Below are 9,961 nucleotides of genomic sequence, written 5' to 3'. Positions count from 1 at the left end.
TTCCGGAGCAAGTTCTTCAATAGCTATCAAACCAGAAGGAAGATTTTCAGTGATTACTCTTTCTACCCTAGGTGAATGAGGACCACTAGAAGTTGGAGAGACAAACCCCGATGTTGGAGTAACAGGTTCAGATATCTCAGGTTCTTCACCTATATCACTAGTAGATGAAAAGCTACCAGCAAGTTCGGAAACTGAAATAGATTCAGGATTATAACCTGTTACTAGAGTTTGGTAATCAGGATGTACAACCAATGAAGACTCTCCTTCTTCAGGTGACCCAACTTTACTACCACTAGGAGTTACAAGGACTTTCAAGCCTTCAAGCTGGCTCGGGACTTCTTCAGGAGGTTGGCCCCGATGTCTACGGGACTTCCTCAGTAAATCAGCCACGGTTACAAACTCAAGAGACTGGCCCCGAAGTCTACGGGACTGTCTTGGTAATTCAGCCACAGTTAAAACTTTTAACTACTTCACACGCAAACAAAGTAAAATCTCAATGAAAACCACCTAAAGCCTCTAAAGAACCAAACAAATTTGAATCGTACGCCTAAAGAATCTAGAGATCAAACACACACAAACAGTAACTTTCCGGACCAAAAACACTAGTTGGTGATGAAATCCAATGTCGCAGGATTCAGTACAGAAAAGGTGGTTGGAACAGTTACCCCGCAACCTGCTTAATGAATAGACTGGCACAAGTTCCTCCACTTATCCGTCTCGAGTGAAGCGAACACCCCAGAAAATCCAAGTGAGTCTAGCCGACGTCTGCTCCAGGTACAGTGGGATCTTCCCACCACTGTCACCTTAGGAAGAATCCTAAAGAATATGGTCACTAAGGCTACCAACTGAGACAAATACACCTGGGGGAACAGTCTACGATACGATAGGCACGCAAGGGCAGAGTAGCAAGCTCAATCCCCTTGAAGGCTCCTTGACATAATCCAAGGTTTACCAACAAGTGACCCCAGGCTCCTCAACAATGGTTAATCCGAGGTTTACCATTTTTAATACGTGAATATCTGGCGTCATTCCCAATGAGGAAGGATTGATTCCCACATTGGTTCGGACACGATCTCATGCTTCTCCTTTAAGAGGAGCTTTCCCAGAGCATAAATGCAACAATTGGATTTCTTCCTACCACAAGATTTAGCTACTTGTTTGTTTTACTTGTCTTGGAGAGTTAATTACTCTCCTACTCCAAGACACTAGCCTAAGCTAAATTGGTGTATTAGAGCCCTAGAAATAAAAATGTTACTAGGTGAATTTTACTTTAAGCGTTAATTTTAGTGGTTTTTGTTTAAGTCAAGAGGTGGCAGAGATGAAACTTGCGGTGTAAAGACTCGACTCGAAATCACTAAAAAGATGCACCTAAGATGATTTAAACTATCTTTTCTCTTCGATGAACTTCTAAACTAAGAAAGAGTTTGAGAATGCAAATACTTTGTAAACACAAATCTTTCTCAATTAAACAAATTAAAAGAAGAGCTTTTCCTTTCCAAAGCACTCAAAACGAGACAACTAGTTATTTCACAAAAATTTCCCTTTTCTTTTCAAAGCACTCAATCACTACAAAAACAAACTTTTTCCAAAAGAGATTTTTTTTAATTTTTCATAAAACACTCAAAACTATGAAAATGACTAATCTTGAGTTCTACAAACTATAAAAAACCTATTCGAAGTCAAAGCTTACAAAGTGTCTTTTTGAGGATGTTTTACTTAGCTAAATGTGAGATAAGGACTAATTTATGCAGAATCACAATTAGTCAAAAAACAACCAATCTTTCGTTTTCTTTTTTAAAAATGAAAATCCAAACTTTCAAATACAAGCTTTTCGAAATTTTCAAATGAGAAAACTCAAAGCGGATTTCTCAACAAGGGGAGATTTCATAAATGGTCAGACTCATAAGAAGGCTGGTAGACACCAAGGTGATCTGAGGTCCCTACAGCTTCTAAGCTCAGAGCCACTACACAACCAAAAATGAAAAACAAACCCAACAAGCAAAACTCCTAGGAATTTCACCTAAAACCCTAACACTAATGAAATTAAACCAAGGAAAGTTTTTGACAGGGTACAAGCAGGCCTGGGCAGTGGCTAAAACCTATAAACAAATTCTAAACTGATAAAAAAGAGAAAAAATTAAGATTTCTCAAAATTTTGACAGGGTACACAGGCAGCCCGTTTACACAGGTGCGTCCACGCTCTGTGCACAAAGCAAAAGTGCGTACAGGTACGCACTGTGCTTAACTCAGAGGGTGCGTACCTCTCCCAAAACTATGAAAAATAAAAACTAACTCAAAACTAAATAAATCTACCCAATCCCACAATCATCAAGGCAAAAACAGAAACGAAAAACACAGTTTCTCAGGTCAAAGTAAAAACAAGGAAAACAATCAAGTCCCCAGTATGGTCGCCATTTTGTCACACGGAATAAGTCGATCTTGCGGACAAGATAGACCTTCCTAGAATCTAAAGAAGACCCAATGACAAGCAAACCAACCAGACACTATCTTTCTCTAAATATGCTTTTATAAACAATAGCAAATCAAGTGTTTTTAGGGCCTACCTTAGGTCCAACGCAAGTTTGTGGATGCCCTCGCTCCTTTGATCCAAATGAGCTCCTTTTCGCGAATCTGCAAACACAAACAAGGCAAACAAATTAAATAGCACCTGAAAAGCCAATTGCATAAAACATATTTAACATGAAAGTCAAGGAGTCCGTGAAACAAATAACATAAGATACTTGTTGAGAAAAATGAGTTTGATTGTATTAATTCAAAAGAAGAACTTTACAACCTGTGCCTTGACGCTGAACAAGCTCCTCCCAGGGTCCAACAAGAAGTCTCCTCTACTTTGACAAGTTTCACTCACTCCCCAATGAAGCCAAAAAGGTATGTGATCTCTCCTCTTAAGCTCAACTAGGAAGTCTTAATTTCACCAGCATTTACCCTCAAAATGTTCAGCTTCTAACCTCCCTAGTCCTCACCCCAATGCCTGTATTTATAGTGCAATGGAGGGAAGTTACTAGGTCCTCCTTCAAAGGGATAAAGCCCTCCTTCAAAGGGATAGCTCCTTTAGTCAAGGGATTAGCTCCTTCTCTTTTGGGATGCATGAACCACCTCAGAGTGAACAATCCACATCAAAATTCCTTCTAGAATCCTCTAGAATTAACCCAAAGTGTGTTTTTTAAGATAAACTTTGTGCCTTTTGACTTTCACAGGGGTACGCACCCACCCCTTTATAGACAGAACGTGCAGATACGCAGTTGACACGAACAAAGGGTGCGGGCCCGTAGGTGACAGTGAGAGAAAGTGTGGAACCAGAGCTTTTATTGATTTTCAATGTCTTTCTCTCATTTTCAAAGCTTGACTTAAAGAGCTGAGGTCTGAGACTTGCTTAGGAGGATAGTATAAGTGTTGATAGACCCATACTGACTGCAGATAGTCAAGGTGACGATATTTTTGTGTAACACAATGGTCAAGCTATCACACAATAGCTTAATAGCCATGGATTCAACATTTAACACAAATAAATACGGGGTAAGTGAGATGCCAATTATTGATTGAATATATTTATTTAAGTTCTATACATTCAGAATGATTAATAACTTGTATTTGAGTTTATGTAATGTTGAATATGATAGTATCAGTTGTATACACTCGTGGCATTTGATGAACAATAAAGTGGGGTGCTAGTTGCATGAGTCGCGGCATCATGAAACACATCAGATGATATTGCAATATGGCTGGAGCAGCTCATGCGCAAGTGTTTCCAAATCTGTCCTGATTGGAAAGTCAATGATTTCATGGTTGATGATGCACTGGGCTAAATCAGTGAATTGAGGTAACTTTAACATTGTCATGATATAACCAATAGCACAGTAAAGTGCATTGAATATGGAAGGAGGATCACAGGTTGTGATGTGATCTTATGCATTTTGCATGTATGGAGGGCTTGGTTAAAAAATGTCATTGGTTGGCCAATAGTTCCATAAAAGTGAATGAGATGTTCACATAGTTAGGTTTGATCATGAAACACACTCTCAATTATGAAGTGGAAGATACAATCAATCAATTTTTTATCAAATTTGCAGATGAAGAGAAGTACTTAGACTATTTCAACAAGAATTGGGTTACTAGAGATAAGATTCACAAGTAAACATTTTTTCGTATAGTATGCATTTTTTTCTTCTATAAAGGTGATATAGTGAGATTGACATGGTTCTATTTGCAATTAGATATGTGGGTGAAAGGTTGTCAGAAGTTTCCTCATGCAAATCAAGATACCAATAATGTTGTTAAGTCATATCATTATTACCTAAAAACAACCTTTCTATCTGATAGAAGGAAAAAATGTGCCTGGAGGATGGATTGGTTAATGCATATGCTACTAACAATAGTCGAACCTTGTTATCGTTTGAAGGAAATCCTAAAAGAATAAGGATTTATAAACAACTACAAGAGAGAAAAGTAGCTAGAATCGTTACTGGAACGAGCAAGAAAAATTCTGGATACTGATTGTTGTCCTCATGAGAGCATAACCCATGCTTATTAGGTGAGAAGTCAGACAGATCGAGGTCAAAAATACCTTGTCACCTGGTATCGTATGGATTTTATAACATGTGAATGTCCATGGTCTATTCATGGAAACCTTTGCAAGCATGCCATAAAGGTTAATTGGTTGTATTTCCACTCGGATAATTCAAATCCATTGCTTCATCAACATGCAGAGGATAACATATGCAATGACCCACCTGAGACCAATATAGAGTCCCAAAACCATGATTTAGATGTTGATGCTACTCTTATGGCCACAAATATTGTTGATGCAGATGCTGAGGCACTTCATTTGGAAAGGGAGGAGTTGTTTAGTTATACAAATCTCATTTTAGATAACCCTCCTACTACATTGACAAAGACAAACTAGTTGACTAGTATGCTTAAAAAAATGTTGGATGAAGCCAATAATTTGCACATTACTGATTTTGACTTCACACCTGGGTTGGGTTCTCTTAATCCATATTCGAAGAGGAAGAAGAGTTTCCTTAGCCCCACAGAGAAAAGAAGAAGCAACAAAAAAACAATTGTTTGGAAATTGACTTAAATGTTGATCCATCAAAATACGAACCATTTGAGTTTCGATACCTCAATAAGTGAGGACGTCATCGATCAAATAATGCCTTGTCTATGGTTCCAGGTTAGTTTCATGTGTTGAATAGAGTTATGGTTTTAGATTTAAGTATTTAATCATCACCATTCTTTAACATGTGGTATGTTTATTGTTATAGGAATGCAATAATCCCCAACCATGGTGATAACCGAAGACTAAAGGGAGATGCAAGACCATCCAACTTTACCTACCATGACAGGTACATTTGACACTCTTTCATTGTGTGCTCACATATACCTTGATGCTCTAGAAAATTTCTTTGCGATAATGTTTGACACTTTTCTAGGTAACTATAGAATAAGTGGAGAAGCATCATCTTCTACCATGATTGATCATCCATGAAAGTACTTCAAATCTAGTGGGAATCAATGAGGTATGCACAAAGAATAGATAAGCTAGGTTTTCATGGCCTCGTCAGGTGGGTTGCCCTTTTTGATATGATAAGTCTATTTATGTTTTCCTATTGTTATGTTGTTATGAAAGTACCCTTTTCATAATCTATTCATGGTCACTGAAAAATTAGGATTGCCAAATGTGATCATTTCCAGTGCTTATGTTTCTTCCCATGCATTGCTCACTGAAACAAAGTTTAGTCCTCAACACCTTTCCCCCACTAAGGTGTTAATTGTATTTCCTATGCCAAAGTCATGGGCTTTGCATGCCTTTTTATGGTTGTTCATGGTTGAGGGGAAGGACCATCATATGGGTTCATTGCCCATGCTTGTATTTTTTCCCTATCCATCATGTTGGATGTCAAATAGAATCTCTTTACTTATTTATGTTCATGCAACATGTTTTATTTTTATACTTAAACATGCAATTACTATGTTCTCATACCTATGTTCATGGTTTAGTGTTTATTAGATTTATAGATCTTTATATTTTACATCTTTATAAAGCTATGGTTAGATGGTCAAAGGCCAGTGAGGTTTGAACCTTATCATTGTGTTTTTTGTTGTTGGATTTTTTATTCCTTGCCTCTAGTCAGAGATCTTGTTGGATTATCATGACTTCATCAATATGATTTTTCCTTCAGGAATAGTATATGATAGCGTAGTAGATTGTTATGTTATTTTGAACATACCCTCTTCATGATTTGTTAATGTTCACTGAATGATGTTCTGTCCTTTTATGCCTGTGATAAAGTGTTAACTGTCCTATTGCCCAAATCAAGGTTGGTTGTTAACTTTAAGTTGTGTGTTCGGTGAAAGTGTTTATTTTGATATTGTGTGCTCGTGTATATATCCGTGTTGAAGTTCCTGGTCACAAATAGTTTATGGTCTGCTAGGATAATATAGGTGTTGAACAAATTTCAAAATTTTAATGTGGACGCTCTTTTTTTAGGTTGTTCTATAGTTATGTTTCCAACTAGGATTGTCCATGCATTGAATCTCAATTTGGAAGACATAAATTCTTAGCCAAGCACACAATGTGGTCTTTTTCCAAGCACACAATTCTTATCCAAGCACACAATGTGGTCTTTTGCCAAGCACACAATGTTTATCTATACAAATATTTTTTGTTGTAAAACACATCATGGAAGTGATGTTCATGGTTGAAGGTTTGTATTTTATCTAGTCCATGGTTTTCCAACTTCCAGTTGTACAGTGAATGATAAAGTTGTGATAGATTAATTTACCTTATGTATAAGCATCATTGCATGAAATGATGCTATGGAAGCACCAGGTAAGTATTATTCAATACTGTGGCAATTTCCACGGTCTTGAGGAAACAATTCTAGAATTTTGTAATAAATTGAATATAATGAAATCCATTGCAGTGAATTTTTTGCTAGCAATCTGTTATATTTCCAAACTTTTGATGTTCAACTCCACTCCATTTTGACATCTTCCATTTTATGTCAGTAAAGCAGATCTGTTGCAATCACTATACTTATCATTCCAATGGTAGCCCCTTTAAATTATTAATTAACCAATTTAAGCTAATAAGTAAGATCCTTGCAAGTGTCCACTTTATTCCATCTATGTTCTTCAAACATGCCAATGAAAACACCAATTCATTCTTTGAAATCTGCTCCCTTCACCATATTTCCGCTTTTGAACCAATCTGCTAAGGAAGTGATTTCTAGTAAGCCTTTAACATAGAATGTGGCCCATAACCATATCCATACAATGTTTGTGTTCATTAACAAATTGCAGTTTGTGTGAAGGTGCAGCAACATTTAAAGAGGCAGATCAGTTAACAGGCATCTTACGGTCGTTTTATGTATTCATGCTTCTTTTAAATTAATAGCATTTTCCATTCTTAGAAAGAAACTTATATGGTAGCTTTTATAAAATTAGAAGTGCTTTTATCAGTTCTGTTTTAGACACATATCTATCTCAGTTGAAATCACAAGCTTGTTGGGTAATCTCTCTACAATCGAAGTGTCCTGGGGTTTTTCAGGGTGCTGAATTCATATATATAGTGTTGTTGCAGAGGATGTTAGTACTGAGATCAGTGTTGTTGCAAATAATGTTAGTACTGAGATTAATGGTGTTGCAAAGAATGTTAGCTGTGAGTTGGGTTTGGTTTATGTTTATAGTCTTCCTGATATCTTCAACTCTGATTTGATTAACAACTGTAGTAGTTTGAGTGTATGGCATTCTTTTTGCCCTGCTATTGTAAATTTTGGGTTTGGGGAATTGATCACAAGTTCCAATATTTGATACATCAGCCATTTCTGTGAACTGGAGATATGTAGCCTGATTGAGGTGCATATCAGACCTGGGTTTAGATGGATCTGGACTGTTATTTCAGTGAGATTGCCTTCATCAAACTGTTGTAGATTCAGTTATTGAGAACCTTATTTCAAGTAGATATACTCCCATGTAATTGATTGATAAAAACTGTTTTATTTTGGAGAGGGGAGGTGGGGATGACTTCATTGCTTCTGTGAAATTACACCTACATTATGTACCAGGATACCATCAACCAAATAAAACATCATCGGTGGACATAAATACTTGGGAATCATTGATTGGTTTAAAATTTTATATTGGTGCATTTACAAATTGATCAAATGGCTCTGTGATGCATATAGTAATGACAGTATTCCTATACCCACCTGCCCCTGATAAAGTGCAGGTGAAGTCCAAGGTTCACATTATTCATATCCCACTGCGTCTGAAAAGTGTCATCATTCAAGGAGGGCTAGCTCCCCACATTTCTCAAATTGTTCTATATTTCCAAAATTGGATTATTATGATCTCCCATATTTTGAAGCATTAGATGAAATCAAATTTTATAAGTGGGGTGGCCCATTGAAAATGGTACCCAAATGGAGAAGTCCACACATCATTAATCTCACCAGGCATCTTGAATTTCGTGCAGTGTCCTAGAATTTCGGAAAGGAAAATACCACCAATCCTATGAGTATCCTGGTAATTTTATCATGAGAGGATAACTTCAAAGGTTTCTTTGGAATTTTGGAATAAATTACTATCAAGTGCTTATTCCTTTTGAATTGGAAAGCCAATCTTCAAAGGGAAATTTCAATAATCAAACATAGCTGGCCTACATTATTGATGTCGACTATGAGAAAATAATATCTAGGTCACTTAATAGTTCAAATGTGTGAAGATTTTCCGAAAGTCGATTCACAAGTTTTGGATATGTTCATAATACCTTTAGCAAATACACCATGGAGTTAAATGCACTACTACAGGTCAACAATGATATGGACTAGTACTTAACATACATGGAAGTCACCTCCTAACTAACAATTCAACAGAAACACAAGTTAAAAACTCACATTGATCTCCTACAAATAGGGGTTTTATGAAACCTTAGAACTTTAACCACCTTTTAAGCATCGAAATTTCCATGTTCCAAAAACTGTTATATATGGTACATTCCAGAATCCTAGACATCTAACCAATGGAGGCTAATAGAATTACAATCTAAACTTAAGTGATAGAGGGAATCCACATTAACTGCAGGCCCAAATATTGAAATGATACTTTGTACAAATCCTAGACTGTAAAATAGCCAACTCAACAAACCCTTCATAATAAATCATAAGGATAAAGCACTTTATTGCCTAAGCAAACTTTTGCTTCTCAAGGGCACAACCAAAAGTTGAAACCAAATCATGGAACTAGCATAGCGACACCCTCCAATCGACCCTCTCTGAGAGATGCGAGTGCTTCATTTGCTTTTTCCAAAGGGAAAACAACAGTTTTAGTCTTGACACAAGCCTTGGGTGCAAGCTCAAGAAACTCAAGTGCATCCTCTCTGGTCAAATTGGCAATTGAAACAACCTACCTTTCACGCCATAAAATAGAGTATGGGAATGCAGGAATCTGAGAGATATGAATTCCACCAGCTACAACAATGCCTCCTTTCTTAACAACCTTTAAAGTAGCTGGTACAAGAAGTCTTATTGGTGCAAACAATATAGTTGCATCGAGCTCATGTGGTGGCAAGGGCATAGAATCTCCTGCCCATATAGTCCCTAATCTTAGGGTAAAAGCTTTTGCTTCCTTGTCTCCTGCTCTGATGAATGCATAAATTTGATGCCCTTCATGGATTGCAACCTAAGCATGTCCAAGAGTATGGCATTGCATTATTATAGCATTTCATCAAGCAATGCCTAGAATATCTGCTTGAAAATGTATTTGCAATATTATGTTGATTTTATCATTTAAGTTGTTATATTTTTTTTGCAATAATGGGTAGTGTGTCTTACCTATGAAATTATGTGTGCTGTTGCACCAAAACCATAAATGCCAATTCACTTTTTTCTTGTCAAGACTTAGTTTGAAGCCTGTCTTTCTCAAGGAATGGCAACCA

The sequence above is a fragment of the Pinus tabuliformis genome, chromosome 8 (genome assembly GCF_031772625.1).
Source record: "Pinus tabuliformis cultivar Carrire ecotype Pingquan chromosome 8, CPIR1, whole genome shotgun sequence".
In the NCBI taxonomy this organism is placed as follows: Eukaryota; Viridiplantae; Streptophyta; class Pinopsida; order Pinales; family Pinaceae; genus Pinus; species Pinus tabuliformis.
The sequence above is the reverse complement of the archived record's forward strand: the minus strand, read 5'-3'. Positions refer to the sequence as shown.